This window comes from Pristis pectinata, chromosome 1, assembly GCF_009764475.1.
Source record: "Pristis pectinata isolate sPriPec2 chromosome 1, sPriPec2.1.pri, whole genome shotgun sequence".
Taxonomy (NCBI): Eukaryota; Metazoa; Chordata; class Chondrichthyes; order Rhinopristiformes; family Pristidae; genus Pristis; species Pristis pectinata.
This window is the reverse complement of record NC_067405.1, coordinates 108,312,399-108,330,956: the sequence shown is the minus strand read 5'-3', so window position 1 is coordinate 108,330,956 and position 18,558 is coordinate 108,312,399. Positions and strand designations below refer to the sequence as shown.

The 18,558-nt window shown below is 42.8% G+C and overlaps 1 long non-coding RNA gene across 1 annotated transcript; it reads right to left on the bottom strand.

The window, feature by feature from the left end:
* Positions 1-244: 244 nt before the first annotated feature.
* Positions 245-17,183, bottom strand: LOC127574024 (uncharacterized). The gene is made up of 3 exons (XR_007956857.1): positions 17,004-17,183; positions 5,931-6,114; positions 245-356 (listed from the first exon to the last, which is right to left on the bottom strand). It is a non-coding gene; the product is annotated as an uncharacterized LOC127574024 (long non-coding RNA).
* Between the last annotated feature and the right edge of the window lie 1,375 nt (positions 17,184-18,558).

The window sequence follows — 18,558 nt, the reverse complement described above, 5'->3', positions numbered from 1 at the left end:
CCCTCCCCCTCCCTCTTCCCCTCCCCCTCCCCTTCCCCCTCCCTCTTCCCCTCCCCCTCCCCCATTCCCCTCCCTCCCCCTCCCTCTTCCCCTCCCCCTCCCCTTCCCCCTCCCTCTTCCCCTCCCCCTCCCCCTCCCTCTTCCCCTCCCCCTCCCCTTCCCCCTCCCTCTTCCCCTCCCCCTCCCCCATTCCCCTCCCTCCCCCTCCCCCATTCCCCTCCCTCCCCACACATGTTGGAAAATGGGACAGGACAATTCTGGGCAGAGTTCCCTGGAATGTGACTTCAACTCACGTTATGCTTCAGCCACTTGTTTTATTCTGTCTCAACAGGTCATGGAGCAGACAATCCGGGTTTCTGTAAGTTACCAGACCACTGAGTCAAAGATCTTTGTTTTGGATCAGGACAAGAGTTAAACTCCCTGTCTCAAATACAGCAATTGTTCCGTGCTTTATTCCACATGACATTCTGAATATTTCCATGTTAAAGATACTTTCACTGCGATGTAATTGCGAATGTCTTATTTCTTAAGCATATTAACCGGCCATAACTGATTATAGAATATAACCCTGTATCAATAAAAGTTGGCTTTTAAACACTATGTAATTTCCATTTTGTCGTTTTAAGTCTAGGAAACCCGTTAAGTAAAATAATAAGAAATAGTTTATAAAATGTTCAAATTTATCACATTTTGAATCAAAAGTGGAATTAAGACCAGTTAGTCAGGATTAGGGTTTTGACGAAATAATTTATAACGATGAACGTCACGGTTTATTCACCTTTCTCTCGATGGACTGACTGAAAAGCCTGCAGGTGGTTTTATTAACTTTGGTGGAAGAGGAAGACAAGTCATTTTGTCTTTAGGGATTTGCTTTGTTCACCCAAAGATTTGTGCCTTTTTCACTTAGTTTCAGCAAATAGGCAAGATAACCCGCTGTACTGGTTACAATTTTCCTGAGCTACGTTTCAGCAGAAATAGCTGACGTTTACACAACGCTGCACAATGAGGAGAATTGTCCATCAAGTAGACAGTCAAAGAATTTTAAGGGAGGGGACGAAAGGCAGAGTCAAAGAGGAGAAACGAAATGGCATTTGCCGAGGACATGAATATGGGACAGGACAAAATGATGACAAACAATGCAGAATTCTGTCTTTTCCTCGATAGGAAATTTTACATTTCAGCTATTTTTTTTTTGCTTAGTTGTGTTCCTAATGTCACAGAACTAGAGAACAAAACCAATTAAATTTCAAACGCTTTACACGAATCTCCATCCTAGTAGAATTACTAATAAACCATCAAACGGCTAATTAGCCTGAGAGATTCTTCCCGGCACCCTCATCACTGCCTCGAAAGAAAGTTACGTAAGAGTGGTGTTCATCTCTATAAGTCATCTGGAAGTGTAAAATCATGGGGGGTTGATTAGATCAGGCGCGTCTGAGTTTAAGATACTGAAATATATTATCAAAGGTTTAAGCTTGCAGTATCTAGTCCAAAAAAGGCTCACGCTTCAGGCATTATTAAAGGCACACGGACTTATCGAAAAAAAGTATCTCGAATAAAATGATCAATAAAAACGTTTGAAAATTAATTAAAAAAAGTTTGAAAATTAAGGCTGGATTTATAGGTTTCTTAAAACCACTATAGTAGTCATCGATTAATTGCTGGTACCGTCTGTTATTAGATTGAAGGCATGATTTTTATTGTATACCAGAGATGCACCTACAATCCGGTTTTTGACAAAGTAAATATTTTGACTGAAAGAGATACTTGTAGTTACACTGGTTATATTGACAAAGCCAATGAAGCAGTGACGGTAATTAGCAACAATTAAAATGTAATTAAGACACGATGTCTAATCTCTTGCCCGATTGTGCACATCAGTGCTGGAATCGTCCAAATCCCTTGATACTGGATCACAGGTTGGTGATCCTTTCCATTGGTTCCCAATCTCCAAGATCTACCCGTAGCTCCAATTTCAGCGAAACAACAATTGACCGGGATACTCGATTTATGCTAAAAAAAAGATTATTTTCCGAAGGATTAAAACCCACTCGTTTTTCAAAAGAGAAAAATGCATTATTTCCTTGCCATTTGGTATTATGTCCCGAGTGAAGTTGAGCACAATATGAAATTTTGATTTTCAACATCTGCCAACATACAAACATTACATTACTAACCTATTGAGATAAGATTGTCCCACAAAAAGACAATTAGCAGCATAAAGAGGATTTCACCCAAAAGGTATTCATTGAAATATTGGTTTGAAAATTTAGGGGCGACGGAAGTGGGAGCACTGCATCATCTATTTTGCTCTGAAATGGCGTCCACTTATCCAACAGGACACGGTGTTGGCGGAGAAGTTTGCACATGTACCCAGTGACCGCCCAGTGGCGGTAGGGATTCTTCTTGTCTTGTATTATGGCTGGGACAATGAACTGAGACCGGGCAGGATGAGAGGAGGGAGGAAACTCTCTCGACAGAAATCGTCGCTCCATCATTCAGCAGTTCTAAAGTTCTTACTGTGTCTGAAGAGCCAATTTGGAATGCGGTGTCCTGTCTACAAAACCTCTTTTGCCAATATGAAACATGTCCAGAAGCGCACCCTTTTGGACATGTTTCATATTATAAAAGAGGTTTTGTAGACACCTCAGGCAGCTGTGATAAACAAACATTGGGTCCCTTTTATGTGAAATAGAGGGCAGGCGAGTCTACTCGAAACCCGTGCAGTTAGAAGGGTGGGAGCTGCGTTGGGACGTGCAAATCAGTTTCTGCGTGCTTACTGGCCGAGATTTTATGCTGCCTCCATCGGACGCCGGGTTCTTCAACGGGTGTTACGCCAAATGTAGGCACCCGAAAGGGCCCCCGACATCTGAATTAAACTGCCCTAGGGTTTGCGAAGTGAAACCTTTGATTGGACGCAGGGTGTTCCAGTGTGAACTTGCTCTAGTTTGGTTTTACACGGGGCGTAGTGGGCATCAACTCTGGATTTCTAAGCGGAACATGAGGTCCGAGTAGCCTTGGTCAGTCAACTTCTCCAAGCCTCTCTTTATTGTGGCAACACTTCCTGACAAGAGTTAGCTGCCCCCCCTCCCCATCCCAGATGCCAGTTTTGCTTTCTGTGCGTGATGACCACAAGACGTAGGTCGATGAGACCCAAGAACAGGTTAGGGAATACCTGTGAAGACAAAATGTTTCATGCCAGTGAAAGCTCATCCACTTGAAAAGTTGGCGCTTTTTTGGAATAGCTGTTTACACGTTACATAAGATCGCCTTATAGCCCTTGTTAAAGGTTAGTATCAAATCAACGTCGCCTCTGACTAAGGAACCATCATAGCGATGACAATGCAAAGCAGGCTCGCCCTTGGAAGCCCTTGTGCTATTTATAATGTACATAAAGGCCCTTTCTCTAATATTATCAGTGAGTTTCAGTAAAAGGCGTCGGTCTATTGCCAGGTTGGGTTTATGGTTGACCCTGAGTCGGGGAATCGTTTTGCCGACTCCGCTTTTGCTTGTCTCTTGATGATGTTGAAGAACTGACAATTGGCACCGCTGGTGAGAGGCCGGTCCCCGCACACAGTGCAGGGGAAGGGGGAGGTTTTAAGCGATAAGATTTCTTTATTAGTCACATGTACATCGAAACACACAGTGAAAAACATCTTTTTGCGTAGAGTGTTCTAGGAACAGCCCGCAAGTGTCGCCACGCTTCCAGCACCAACATAGCATGCCCACAACTTCCTAACCCGTACGTCTTTGGAATGTGGGAGGGAACCGGAGCATCCAGAGGAAACCCACACAGACACTCAGCGGCCAGAATTGAATCCGGGTCGCTGGCGCTGTCATAGCATCAGGCTAACGTACTACGTACTTGGTACCACCCTATCACAGATACTTCCTCTGTACCACACATCCCCCCCCCCACCTCTTCTGCTATTGAACGCCAACTTTTTTTCTCTCGTTCCCAAGATTAACACTGCCCCCCCCCGCCCCTGACCCGAAATATTAACCGTTTCTCTCCCCCTAAATGCTCGCCCATCGCTTGCAGCAGGACGGACCGAGCACGACTCACCGCACAGACGCCGCGGATGGAGCGCACGTCCTGCACACATGGACGTAAAATAACAAGGGGCCAATTAATTCTCGGCGATCCCCCAGGCGTCTCTGCTTTTTGTTTTTATTTTATTTCGGGAGGCGTAATTGGCAGCAAACAAATTTGGAAGTGTTGACTGGAAGCAGCAGGTTGTCCGATAGAAAGGCAAGGCTGAACCTGTGTGAACATCCACATCGGGATAACCCTGAGATCCGGAGAGGATTGGCCATAGAACACAGCCCTCCAGCTGGGCATGCAGCAATGTTCAATCAGCCCCAGCTCCAAAAATGAACTGCGGCTCATTTCACTTTGCTGCGGATTCTCAAATCTTAAATGAGGAATTTTATTCTAGATCTACCGGCGAGCAGAATGACATTGCAGAGAGAAATGGGGCAAGGCTTTGGAGGGTTCCCGATTCTCATTAACTACCTCTGTTTTCTAAAGTAACAAATAGGGAGAGATCATGCCAAAGAATGAGCATCGAATTAGACTCGCCTGCCTTTCATAAATCACGAGCAAGCAAGGCTGACAAACACACAGCACGGTTTCTCTAGAGACTATCTCGGGAGGTGACTGACAGACCCGAGGAAAAGTGTCACAATTGTCCTGTCGGGGTGTTATGACAACACGGTCCCCGGATCTCCGTAACTGTAAGGACAGGTTGGAACATGTTGTCAGGAGTCGGGGCTGATCCAAGGTATCACCTCATTTCAGAACAACAGCTAGAGGCAATGTGATGTGACACATAATCCAGGGAGACAGCTCTCGGGATATACATGTACTGGCATCAGCGTAATGTGACTACGGAGCGTATTCTGGTTTAAAGCAAACAGCGGTGGCCACAGCTTGCGTTCACTCGTGGACTGACTTCAACCGCCATCCATTATTGATCAACCTAACACTCTGCAAACGCGCATCAGTCCCCCAGGCGTCTGGCTACCTCATGTTTATTGAACGCGGTGGAACTGTTTACTTCATTTTGGAGTGGGAGTGGAAATTAAAAACACACATTCCCCACTGTCTTTTTCATTCTCCAAGAAAATATAGCTGTGAAAGAAATGGAATGTATGTTAAAAAAAACAAATTAACCGAGAGGGTCTCAAACACAGCAGATCGTACCAGGGATCTGGGAAACGGAAGCGAAGGGGGATAAGAATATGTGCCGGAATAACCCAATACTGAACCCCACCACATGCTCCCTCTGTTCCAGATATCAGCCCTCATCTCAACTGTAATCCTCTCCAACACCACCGATTTGCAAGTGTGTTCGGTATACTGTGAGAAAGGTCAATAGACTGAATGAAGTGTTTATTATTTGTAAATTCAACACTTCCAAAGGGGGTGGCTCACCTGTCAAGAATTTCTATTTATTATGAATTGAACCAGGACATTTATCAAAACTGCCCACATTTTAGATGTACATTAAGATAAGAGCCAGCTCTCCATCTGGAGTTGTGTGAAAGCTCTTTATCTCCGGCTGCAGTTCCAAGGCGAGTTGGGACCCAGCTGGCTATCTGGCCTTTCCGACTGGATTATCAACACCAACTGCCACCAGCCTCCATTTGCCACTGCTGTTGCTCCAATAACCCCAGCGCGTCCGCTGATGAGATAATGAACAGACTCTCCACATGGGAAAAGGCAGGAAGACATTCCCACGATTTCTGAAAAGACGCTATCGCCGTCGCGGCCGTTGCTGCAACGTTATTGAACATTTTGATTCCCAACAGTAAATTTACCAATCTCTCCGCAGGATACTGTTTGCTTTGCGGTTTAATTATTTGGGCGTTGTAGTTATGGGCAGGTGCAGGAATACAGAGGCGTTATCTCTCAGAATAAAACCCACCTCAATGTAAATCAGCACGGTGAGATAATGGATGCCTGCGTTGCACTGATAGAGGAATCTTTCTGTCGAGATGTCGATTTAAAATAAATGCGACTTCCAGGACATCTGCGAGAATCCAGGCATTATTGGTTTGCGTGGGAGCTAGGGAAATGCTGGACTGAAACGACGATTAAATCAAATCAATCTGTAAAGTGAATAAAACGCGTTTAATTACACCTATTATGTCCATAATGAAAAAACTCAAGCAATGTTTGATTAATTTCAATGGGATCAGCAAAGATCTGACGGCGTTACAAATTAAAAGGCTGCAAGATTACAAATATTTATCTTGTTTGCAATTTAATGAAAATTAGAGGCAACTATTTCCTCTGTGTATTTTACATCCGAAGTCATAAATTCTCAAGCCTTAAATTCTCTCGCTCTAACAGCATGAAGCAGTGCAACCCAGTTGCAACTAAATAAGGAGTCTGTTTTTCAAAATAGTATTATCTTCTTCTCAATAAGGTGAAAACCGGGTCTCCATAATGTTCAGGACTGACCACATTTCCTTTAATGGAATAAACTCTCAATCTCAACCATCTACAGGCATGTTATTCCGCACAGTTCTAATTCCAGTCGTGTGTACACTGAGAAACCTTTTTTTTTGACATTTCAAAACCCTCTCACCTATGTTGGAAACTGAGCGATGCAGTGAGCTGAAAAACTTTGGGAAACTTGTTTCAAATTAAACCCAATGGATCGGCGGGTAGCCTCTCTGTTACTTTGCCTATTACAAGGGCCCTGTGCCTATTAGGGAAGCAGAGGCAGCACCGTTAACTGAGATCAGAGAACGACAGGGTACTGTTGGTGGCAAAGGCACTGAATTGGTGATCACACGGATGTAAGTGTCTGTGATATTAGACACACAGAACATATACCTGCACCCATGTACCCATATACTTAGAACATAGAACAGTACAGCACGGAACAGGTCCTTCAGCCTACAATGTTGTGCCAATCTAATTAAATTAACAATCAAATGCCCAACTAAACTAATCCCTTCCACATAAACATCCATATCCTTACATTTCCCGCACATTCATGTGCCAATCTAAGAGCCTCTTGAATGCCTCTATCGTATCTGCCTCCACCACCACCACCCCCGCAGCACATTCCAGGCACCCACACTCTCTGTGTAAAAACACGTGCCGCAAATCTCCTTTGAATTTACCCCATCTCACCTTAAATGCATGTCCTCTGGTATTAGACATTTCAACCCTGGGAAAGAGATACTGGCTGTCTACTCTATCTATGCCTCTCATAATCTTATAAACCTCTATCAGACCTCCCCTCAGTGTCTGCCACTCTGGAGAAGACAACCCAAGTTTGTCCAGTCTCTCCATATAGCACATGACCTCTAATCCAGGCAGCATCCTGATAAACCTCTTATGCACCCTCTCCAAAGCCTCCACATCCTTCCTATAATGAGGTGACCAGAAATGAATGCAATACTCCAGATGTGGCCTAAACAGCATTCTATAAAGCTGTAGCATAACTTCCTGACTCTTGACTCGATGCCTCGACTAATAAAGGCAAGCATGCCATATGCCTTCTTTACCACCCTATCAACCTGTGTAGCCACCTTCATGGAACTATAAACTTGGACCTCAAGATCCATTTGCTCATCAACACTGTTAAGGGTCTTGCCATTAACAGTGTACTGTCTTTTTACATTTGATCTCCCAAAGTGCAACACTTCACATTTGACCAGGTAAAACTCCATCTGCCATTTCTCTGCCCATATCTGCAACTGATCTATATCCCACTGTATCCTTTGCCAGTCTCCTACACTATCCACAACACCACCAATCTTCATATCATCTGCAAACTTACTAACTCACCCATCTACATTTTCATCCAGGTCATTTATGTACATCACAAACAACAGAGGTCCCAGTAAGGATCCCTGCAGAACACCACTCGTCACAGACCTCCAGCTAGAATAAGTCCCATCGACCACTCCCCTCTGTCTTCTACGGGCAAGCCAGTTCTGAATCCAAACGGCCAAGTCACCGTGGATCCCATGCATCTTCTGGGTGAGCCTCTCATGAGGGGCCTTGTCAAGTGCCTTAATAAAATCCATGTAGACAACATCCACAGCTCTACCTTCATCAAACACCCTTGTCACCTCCTCAAAAAACTCAGTCAAGTTAGTGAGACACAACTTGCCCCACTCAAAGCCATGCTGACTGTCCCTAATTAGGCCATGGTTTTCCAAATGCTCATAAATCCTATCCCTAAGAATCCTCTCCAATAATTTCCCTACAACTGACATGAGACTCACCGGTTTATAGTTACCAGGATTATCCCTGTTTCCCTTCTTGAATAATGGAACAACATTAGCTACTTGCCAGTCCTCCAGGACCTCGTCTGTGGCTTGAGAGGACATGGAGATATTGGTCAAGGCCCCAGCAATCTCATCTCTTGCCTCTCTCAATAATCTGGAGTATATCCCATCAGGCCCGGGGGACTTATCCACATTAATGCTCTTTAAGAGACCCAACACCACCTCCTTCTTTATCTCAAAGTGCCCTAGCATATTAGGATGCTCTGCACTGATCTCCCTATGTTCCACGTCTTTCTCCTTGGTAAATACTGACACAAAGTACTCATTTAGGACCTCACCCACATCCTCCGTTTCCAAGCACATGTTCCCTCCTTCATCCTTGAGTGGTCCTACCTTCTCCCTAGTTATCCTCTTGCTCTTGATGTATGTACAGAATGCCTTGAACTTATATTTGTGCTTATGTGGTTGTTCGATATCTTGGATTAAGATAAAGAGAAATTCCAATTATCAGAAAATGCTTCAACAAAATAGTTTCATTTTCACTCAGTATCTTTCATCGACTTTTATACCTTTATTTTTCCAAAATAAAAACATTTTGTGCAAGATGTTTCTGAGAGCAATGTCATTCTGTGATGTGCATCGAAACATTAGCATCAATCACCAGCTACTTACAGTCATGTGATTTGAGATCATGAGATAGTGATAGAAAATGGAAAGAGATTTTCACCAAGGAGAGGCTAGTAATATTGGTGGACACAGTAATGATGGAATGTGGAAGTTTATTTTGGCAGGGAGAACTTTAATGTTGGGAAGTTGCTGTATCCTTTGCCAGCCTTTGCTTGTGAATAGGAGAAGCTTTGAAGAGTCTTGTAAATTGAAAAAGCGTAAAGTAAGGCATTCTTTGTAAAAAGAGAAACTATAGATATAATAAGAACATCCAAAAATCAGATAAGGAACTATCAGGGTGATGAAGAAAGCGTTTGGCACGCTTGCCTTCATCAGTCAGAGCATTAAGTACAGGAGTTGGGACATTATATTTCAATTGCACAAGGCGTTGGTGAGACTACACTTGGAGTAGTGTGTGCAGTCCTGCTCGCCGAGGAAGGATGTTATTAAGCTGGAAAGGGTGCAGAAAAGTTTCACAAGGATGTTATCGGGACTGAAGGGCTTGAGTTATAAGAAGAGACTGGATAGTATGGGTCCTTTTTCCCTGGAGCATAGGAGGGTGAGACGTAACCTTATAGAGGTATAAAAAATCATGAGGGGCACAGATTAGGTGAGAGTGGAAACATTTGTAGGGGAACTGAGGAGCAAGCTTTTCATATAGAGGGTGGTGGATATATGGAACGGTTTGCCAGAGGAAGTTATTGAGGTGGGTACAACTGCAATGTTTAAAAATATTTAGACAGGTACATGGATAGGAAGGGTTTAGAAGGATATGGGCCAAATGTAGGCAAATGGGACTAGTTCAGTCAGGCAACTTGTTTGGCATGGTTGAGTTGAGCCAAAGGGTTTGTTTCTGTGCTGTATAACTCTATGACTCTATATCAGCAAAAATATAAAAGGCGTGCCATGAATAGGAAGGTATAGCATGAAGGATTAGTGAAATGGCCACTCAAAGGATTAATATGCATGAAGAAAAACTAGCGTAGAATGTGGAAAATGTAAGTTTCATTTTGATAGCGAGACCAAATGATTTAAAATGGTAACCTGAGAAAGCGGTAAACAGAGAAAACCAATAAGGCCCACATGCAGTTTCAGAAATTAACTTGATAGTAACTTGTATGTTGGACTTTGTTGCAATAGGGTGGAGTACAGGATTGAGGAAGTCCTGCTGAAACTACATCAGGACCAGTGTGTGTAGTTTTGCTCTCCATACCGAACAAAGGATATTTTTGCCTTGGATGCAGTGCTGTAGAATTCACCAGTTTGATTCCTGGAATGAGAGGGTTAGCTGATGAGGAGAGGCTGAGGTTAGAAGTCTGTGGTGTGATCTCTTTGAAACATATATGATTCTGAGAGGAAGCAAAAGATGCCAGAAAATATTCAGCAGACCAAGCAGTATCTGTGGAGATAGAAACATGTTGCATTTCATGTCAATGACCTTCAACAAAACTGAAACTTCTGATGAAAGGTATCAACCTGAAAGTTTCTTGCTCCAGAGATGCTGCCTGACCAAGCATTTTTTGCTTTATTTCAGGCTTTCAACATCTGCTGAAAAAGAGAAAAGGACATTTCAGTAACCTTTTCTAAACTGCTGGAGTATTGTGTCCATTTCAGGCACTGTACTCTAGGAAGCACATCAAAGTCTACAAGACTGTGTAAAGAGATTTACTAGAATAGTTGCAGGGATAGGGAAGGCCAGTGATGTGGAGAGACTGAAGAATAAAGAGCAGTTGTCCTTAAAATAAAGAAGGGGGGAGATGATAGAGGTGGTGAAAAATCGTGAAGAGCTTTATTAGAGTAAAGAAGAAGAAACTGTTTTTATTGGCAGAGGACAAATTTTAAGGTAATGGACAAAGAACCATGCAGGTAAAATAGGGAAGAATTTTTCAGTACAGTAAATTGTGATCTTGGAATCCCTATCAGGATGATGGAAATAGGTTTGTCAATCATGTTGAAAAGAAACCTAGATAAATACCTGAGGGATAAAAAGGGGAAGGCTATGGGGAAAGAGTCAGATAGCGTGACTAGTCAGATATATCTACCAAGGAACTGGTACTGGTTCTATAATGTGATTGGGAGGAGGCTGATAATCAAGCAAATAGACATGAAATATGATAGAAAAGGGTCATCATGTTGTTAAATAAGAAACACAAAGAAAGGCAGAGTTCAAGGAGAACCCAGCTGATCTACAGCCATATCACAAGGTTACCTATATCTGGACATACATCTGTCAATCCTGCCCCTTTAATCTAGTCAGCAATGTATAAACTTGTTAGGTTTTGGTACTTGTACATATATACACAGAAATATCATATATTGCAAGGAAAGAACAGTAAGTTCACTCATTGATTTGAAATATAATTATGTAGTAAGTATATAGCTACATTTTGTTTGTTCAGTTGGACTTCAAGAGATTTTTAATTAGATTTTAATATATTTCTGTGCACTGTCCATCTCATGTAACTGTTACACTATCATTCCTGACTTCCTGACAATCTTGACACATTCCAGTTTTCCCCTCACCCTCTACCCCTCACTACTCCTATGTCTGATGTCCTTGCTTTCAATGCAGCGGAAGATTCTGTAACAGAACTCATTGACTGCAGTACTGGGAGCTCTTACCGATTACACACATTCTGGTATTCTGATGACCATGCACATAGTGTTCTTCCTTCATTGGTTGGGTTAGGGTTAGGGTTAGGGTATCTCAATGAGGATCCACAAACGGCATAATGCACAAGTGGCAATCACAAGTGCGCTACAGATGCCACACAACTTAATGAATGCATTCATTTGCAAGATCTTATTCTTCCTTTATGTATAAACTGACATATGTAATAAGAACTAATTTGCTTGTAACCCATTTCTTGCTGAAGTGTCTGTAGTAAGATGCATGATAACCCTCCAATAGAGCATTACCCAAGAAAGGGCCTGACTCCTGCAATCTCCCTTATTGTTTCATCTATCGTAGCGCACAAAATGATGGCTGTGTTGGTCATCACAGGAGCCCCATTCAACAAGTGACATCATGAATTTTCATTGCCTTATGTGCTCTTGAAAGTTCCTTTCATTCAGATCACAAGAACACGAGAAGATAGGAGCAGACGTCGGCCACTAGACCTCTCAAACCTGCCCCCCATTCAATATGATCATGGCTGATCTATGTTGGCTTGAACTCTTCTGTTGTACCAGTTCCCTTAACCCTCGGTTCCTTGATCTTTCAAATATTTATCTACCTCCACCTTAAATTTATAGAATTGCAGAGATTCACTGTCCTCTGAGAGAAGAAATTTCTATGCACCTCAGTTTTAAATGACCAGCCCCTTATTTTGTAGCCATGTCCCCTTGTTCATGACTGTCCCACTAGTGAGAACATCTCAACATCCACCCTGTCAAGCCCCCTTAGGATCTTATATGTTTGAATGTCGTCACTCCTCATTCTTCCAAACTTCAAGAAACACAAATCCATACTGTCTCACCTCTCTTGACAGGACAGTCCACTCGTCCCAGGAATTAGCCTGGTGAATCATCTTTGGACTGCCTCCAATGCTACTACGTCTGTTTTAGGTAAGGGGACCAAAACTGGGTGCAGGTGTAACTGTAAACAAAACCTCCCTTTTCTTAATGTCAATAAAGGCTAATGGCATTGACTGAGCTAAGTGGCAGTGGGGACTATGAGGAGGATGTGGAGAGGCTTTGGGGAAAAATGCACAGGCTTAGTGAATGGCAAGGACATTGCAGATGGAATATAATGTGAAAAAATTATGAAGTCCTCCACTTTATATAAAAATTAGAAAAGCTGAGTGTCTTATAAATGAAATGAGAGATTGAAATGTGTTGGTGTTCAGAGGGACCTGGGTATCCTTGTACATGGATTACTGGAAGTTAATATACATATTTTGAAAGCAGTTAAGAGGGCAAATGGTACATTGGACTTCATTGCAAAATGATTTGAGTACGGTTAGAAATGTCTTGCTATGATTATATAGAGCCCTGATGAGACCATATCTGGAAAATTTTGTACAAGTCTGGTCTCCCACCTAAGGAAGAATATACTTACAATAGAAGAAATGCAGGAAAGGTTCCTGAGATGGTGTGTTTCCAGTACGAGGAGAGATTAAGCAGACCAATTCTGTGCTCTCTTGAATTTAGAAGAATGAGAAGAGATCCCATTGAAGCATATAGATTCCTTCAGGGGAGTTCAGGATTGAGGCAGATGGATGTTTCCATAGGCTGGAGTGTCCATAACTAGGGCCACAGACCCGGCATAAAGGTTGGGCCAGAGGTGATGAGAAATTTCTTCTCCCACATGTTGGTGAATGTGGGGATTCAGTCTCTGATGGAAATCAGTTGTCTTTTAGACATTAAGGGAATTAAGGGATATTGGGTTCGTGCAGGAGAGTGCCACTGAGGTAGAAAATCAGCCATGATTTTATCAAATGGTGGAGTAAGCTTGAGGGACCAAATGGCCACTCCTGCTTCTATTTCTTAGGAGTCAAATTCTTTGATGAGGTCAACAGGGGCCACGTATAATTGGTGCTGCATTTCTCTCAGAGTTGACACACAGTGAAAATCATGTCTATTATGCCTCTAAGTGGATGGAATACACCATGTGGTTTGGGAAGCAAGTCTTCACACACTGGGAGGAGGTGATGAAGGAGGACCTTGGAAATCAGATTCCCTTCTGCGCATGACTGGGAAACCCCTCTGTAATTTCACAATTGAAATTTGTCTCCTTTCATGATTACGTGTCTCTAGGGTACCCTGGTATGTCCTCCTCTTGCCAGATGTGGGAGAAGAGGTTGTGAATGTAATTAGCAGGGACACCATCTTCTCCTCAGTTCTGCTATTTTTAAGTTGGCATATAGTGGCAAAGCTGGTTAGGATGGTTTGCTGTGGAATAGAGTTGAGGGGTGTCTCATTGAGGAGTTCTTCAAAGTGACGCCCTCAGTATTTTGCAGGGTCATGCCAGATCCTGGCTCTCAGTGAGGTGGACCCTTGGGTGTTCGGGCTGTTAGGTGGCCATGAATCCACACAGATCATGGCTACCAGTGAGTTGCTGAACCTCCTGCACTCTTTCCACACACCATTTGTTCTTTACTCTCAGGTTTTCCATTATACCTCAGCATTCAGGTACTTGGAGTGCTGTGTACTTTCCCTGATGACATGCAGCTCACACTCACCTATGGGCTCCACAATGTCTCTGACCTGTCAGTGTGCTTATCCAGCCTTCAGTACTGGATGAGCAGGGATTTCTCCTACTAGAAATGAGAGGATTCAAGTTGTTGTCTTCATTCTATAAACTCCATTCCTTGGTCAGTTCAGCTCTCCTGCTGACCACTGTCTAGAGGCTGCAACAGATATTTTGGAACTTTGCATTGTATTTGACATAGGATAAGATTGCAACCATATATTTATTACATCTACTCCCTCCACCATGACATCACCACCATCTGCTGCTGAAACCCTCACCCACGTCTTTGCTACTTCTACACGTTGCTATTGCCATGCTCTCCTGGCTGCCTCCCATCTTGTAACTTCCCTAAACTTGAACTCACCCACTCTAGTGCCTGACCCAAGTCTGGTCCAGCTGTTACTGACCTACAGTAGCTCCTGGTCCAGCAAAGCCTTGACCTTAAAACTTCTTACGCACCTGTCTTCAAACTCTTCCTGACCTCCCTCCTTCCTTTCTCTGTAACCTCCCGCAGGCCGATAATCTTCCTGGATCTTTGCACACCCCCAATTCTGGCCTTCTGATGTTAAATCCCACCAATTCTTTCTTTCAGTCGCCTTGGCTCTTAATTCTGGAATTACGCTTCCTCTGAGTGCGACTTGATGCTTCTTCAAGGGACGGTTGGAGATGATGCCATGGATTTGTTTGACTATACCCGTACTCCCTGTATGGCTTTGGTGGTCATCACATACGCAGCTAAAACCAGACACGTGGAATCCTAATGCATACAAAGGCTTAATATCCTGCGATATGTTGAAATTACTGTCGACCCCTCCGCTTGTAGTTTGTCACAGGGTTATCGTGAAGTGGCGTTAGATGCGTGGTCAAGTGGCGTTAGATGCGACTTCACTCAAGCTGTGCTTTTGTTTAACAGGAATTTTGTGACAACTAGTTATGGTATATTAAGTATTGCAAAACATGTTACTTAAATACGAATGCTTGCATGCAAACGTAGACATGGCCTGTAGAAGGATCCGGACACCAAAAGCACACAGCAGTTTGAAACTCCTGCAGAGCACCAAAGTACTCACCAATTGTTCCAAAACAGGACCGCGCTTGAAATTAACTTTCTGAGTGTGTTTGATTTCATAGGCACAGCTTTCATTGACCAAGAGAGAGTGTGTGTGTGTGTGTGTGTGTGTGTGTGTGTTGGGGGCGGGGTATAAACACCACAGCCGTTATTGTTATATTTGAATCCGGTCGGTGTTGTCCAGTCTTTAGCGCTGGTCAGGGAGACATCCGCCAGCTGGTATCAAGTTACTCCACTCTGTCAGAAACGGACTGACTCAAAAAAACCGCCGCCAAACAAATACGAATAATAGCGAAGTGCTATGCATCTGCCAGCACGGTGCGAGAGATGTTCAAGGCAGAATACTCTGCACCTTCCGGCCGTATAATGCTGGTTTTCGTCTATTTATATCTCATTAGAAGCAATGACAATTAACAGAATCTTCTGAAACAACACATGGCAACCTGTATTGTGCTAATCCTCTCTACATGAAATCTTGGAAAAGGCATTATCCTTTCACCGAGTTTAGTTCACTTGCTCTGAACAATCCGCCGCTCGCGGTGAAACATGAAGCCTGGGAGACAATAATGAGGAGAACAAATCAATCCACCTGTCCAGGTCTCCATCATCTTTTGCCAAGAAGCTACATGCAAAGTTAAATGTTTTATTCGGCGAGGCGACGACTTTTATTATACTGTAACATAATCAGTGTTTGGAGGCCATTGTATTTTTGAGGTTTACAGTGTGGTTATTGCAAATGAGTTCTTCCGCAGCGGCTGCTGCAAACAATCACGTCCCAAGTATCTCCCTCCCCTGCGTCATTAGATAACACCCCGGTGCTGGGAGGAGGGCGACGCCGCATAAACTGTGCAATATTGTTACAGGACAAACCTCTCCACTGATGAGAACGGCATCATATCATTATCGTCCATTATTTTCCTGATTATTATTTCGAAATGATTCATTAATTCTCACATGTTTTGTTTGTTTACGTACTGGTTTCCAGGGGAACAGTATTTAAGTCAATTACACGCCGTTATTGTTTGCAGATATCCGCAAGGAGTTCGTATATCCCAACTTTCTTTCACTTCGTACCAAAAACATAGGGTGCAGATGTAAAAGCATTTTTTTTCAAATAAACAAAACGCAATTTCTTCCCCTTAATCGGGAAACTTCAAGCCCCCGAGAGACTGGTGGCTGTTTTGTTTTGTACGTTTGCTAACGTGCGCGTTGGTGACAGTATACTCTGAGTATGATGCGCCCCATGATCCCCACATGAATGAGACACATAAATTCGACGTGGTTATAATTCCTTCAGCAGAAATATTTTAAAATGCTAAATCCAAATTCTTACGAAGGTGGAATTATTTGGGTCAACTGAGCAATAGGTTCCTGGGGGATTTTATGCGGACCTAAAGATCCAACTGGGCAAAAAGGCAGCCCGACTGTAAAAGCAAATTGTGGAATCAGCAAAATCATAATCCAGCCATATCGCTTTATCCTTGTTTCACCGAAATAACATTTAAGGCCGTAATCTGATTTCAAATGAATGGAAGAGTGTTTTAAAGATTTTTTTTACTCCTGTAAATAGAGGAGTGATCAGACAGTTAATCCCGCTGTGTCTGGAGCAAGCCAGAGGCAAAAAAAAAGTGCAGCTGTATGGAAATAAGCGCTGGTGGTTAGGCGGAGATGGCAGATTACTGAACACAGACAACGGCACAAACTGGCCATTTCCCCAAGCAAACACTCTCGCTTACCACCACAAATATTGATTTAAGCACGGAGATACACTCAATCCTTAATAACCAACGCTTACGATATCAAAGTAGGCAAGCTCACCATCTCTACAACGCTGTTGTCCTTGTTGTCTAAAGAATGATTGCAAAATCTGTATAATCCTCTCTTTTCGGAAACGATAGCATCAAGGAGGGATAGTGGCTGAATGAATAAAAGCGGCACGAGTCATAATGTTTGCAGCTACACATTTTGAACAATAGCAAGCAGGCTGCCCAGAACACAATGTCTTGGTAAACACATTTATTTGATGACTAATTTAAGGTTTACGTTATACCATCCCCCGAAAATGTGAAGTGGGCATGACAACACCAAGAAATGCGCTTGACTGAATGTGTCACTCCGAATGATATGATTCGGATATTTCACACGCCTGGCAGTATAATTGGAAATACGAAGAGCGTGCTCCTTTCTACACATTGAACCTAAAAAATCTTTGTCGAAATAAGTACACACATCTTTACGTTTTTTTTGAGTCTGCATCCAGATACTTGCTTTCATCTGTGGAAAATTCGCTATAAAAAGAATATAGCTCAACAACTTTGCCTTCTCTAGGCTTTACAAATGTTTCAGTGGAAAGAATTCCGAGTGTAAAAACACTTTTATCTTTCCGCACATTGTACAATTATCATCCCACCATTTACTGTAGGCACCTGTTTTTTTAATTTTTTAATTTTTTAATAGGCAGATTAAAAATAGATACGCTGCCACACAAAGGTACTGTCATACAGTTCAAGCGCCTTTTTTTAAATGACTGTTTACCAAAATAGAGCAAGGTGAACCGAATTAATCCAGATGTAGTAATTATTTTATAGTTGATCATTAATATGATGTTAAGAAACGTCTCAAAATATTGATTCTATTTCAATAAAGAATGAACAGCACAAATGCTATTGTATTTGGTCTGTACCCAGTGGATAATTTACTGCCACCACATTTTTAACGCAATTGAGTCAAAAATTAAACCGAATCTAAGAACAGATTTTGTTTCCCGGAAGGATTCAAAACATGCTCATCTATAGTATCAAATAATAATTCATCAATTTCAAAACAATCATCGGCCAGCCAAATCGTGTTAATCTAAAATGGCAGGAGGACACCGCGCAGAAAGAAGGTTTCGGCAGTGGAATACGTTTCGTTGGTGCCATAAGAACAGCGATATTTACATAGAACGAAACGTGCACGTTGCTCTTAACTGATTCTGAAATGCGACCAGTCAACAACGTCATGGCAACACGCCCCATTTCAGGCACAGGTAGTGAAGAGAGTCAGGAAAAAGTTGAGATCAGATGAACTATTAATTGCAGAACAAGAGTAGGCAATGGATGTTTGGTGTCCCGGCTGCTGCGATGTTATCCACTTATAATCACTAGAGAGGTGGGAAATAAATTGTGTCATCTTCAACCAAGTCACACATGTGTGAATAAAAAGTATGTGTATAGACGTTTGGAGAGGAAAGATCTTCCTTGTCGCCGCTCCTTTCTTTCCATGTGATCTCGCTGATGACACACCGGTTACCTTACTGTCACAATACACCACGCCACGGTCATCCTATTGTCCCCTTTCTCCTCCTCCCGCCCATCCTTTATCGTCCACGTCC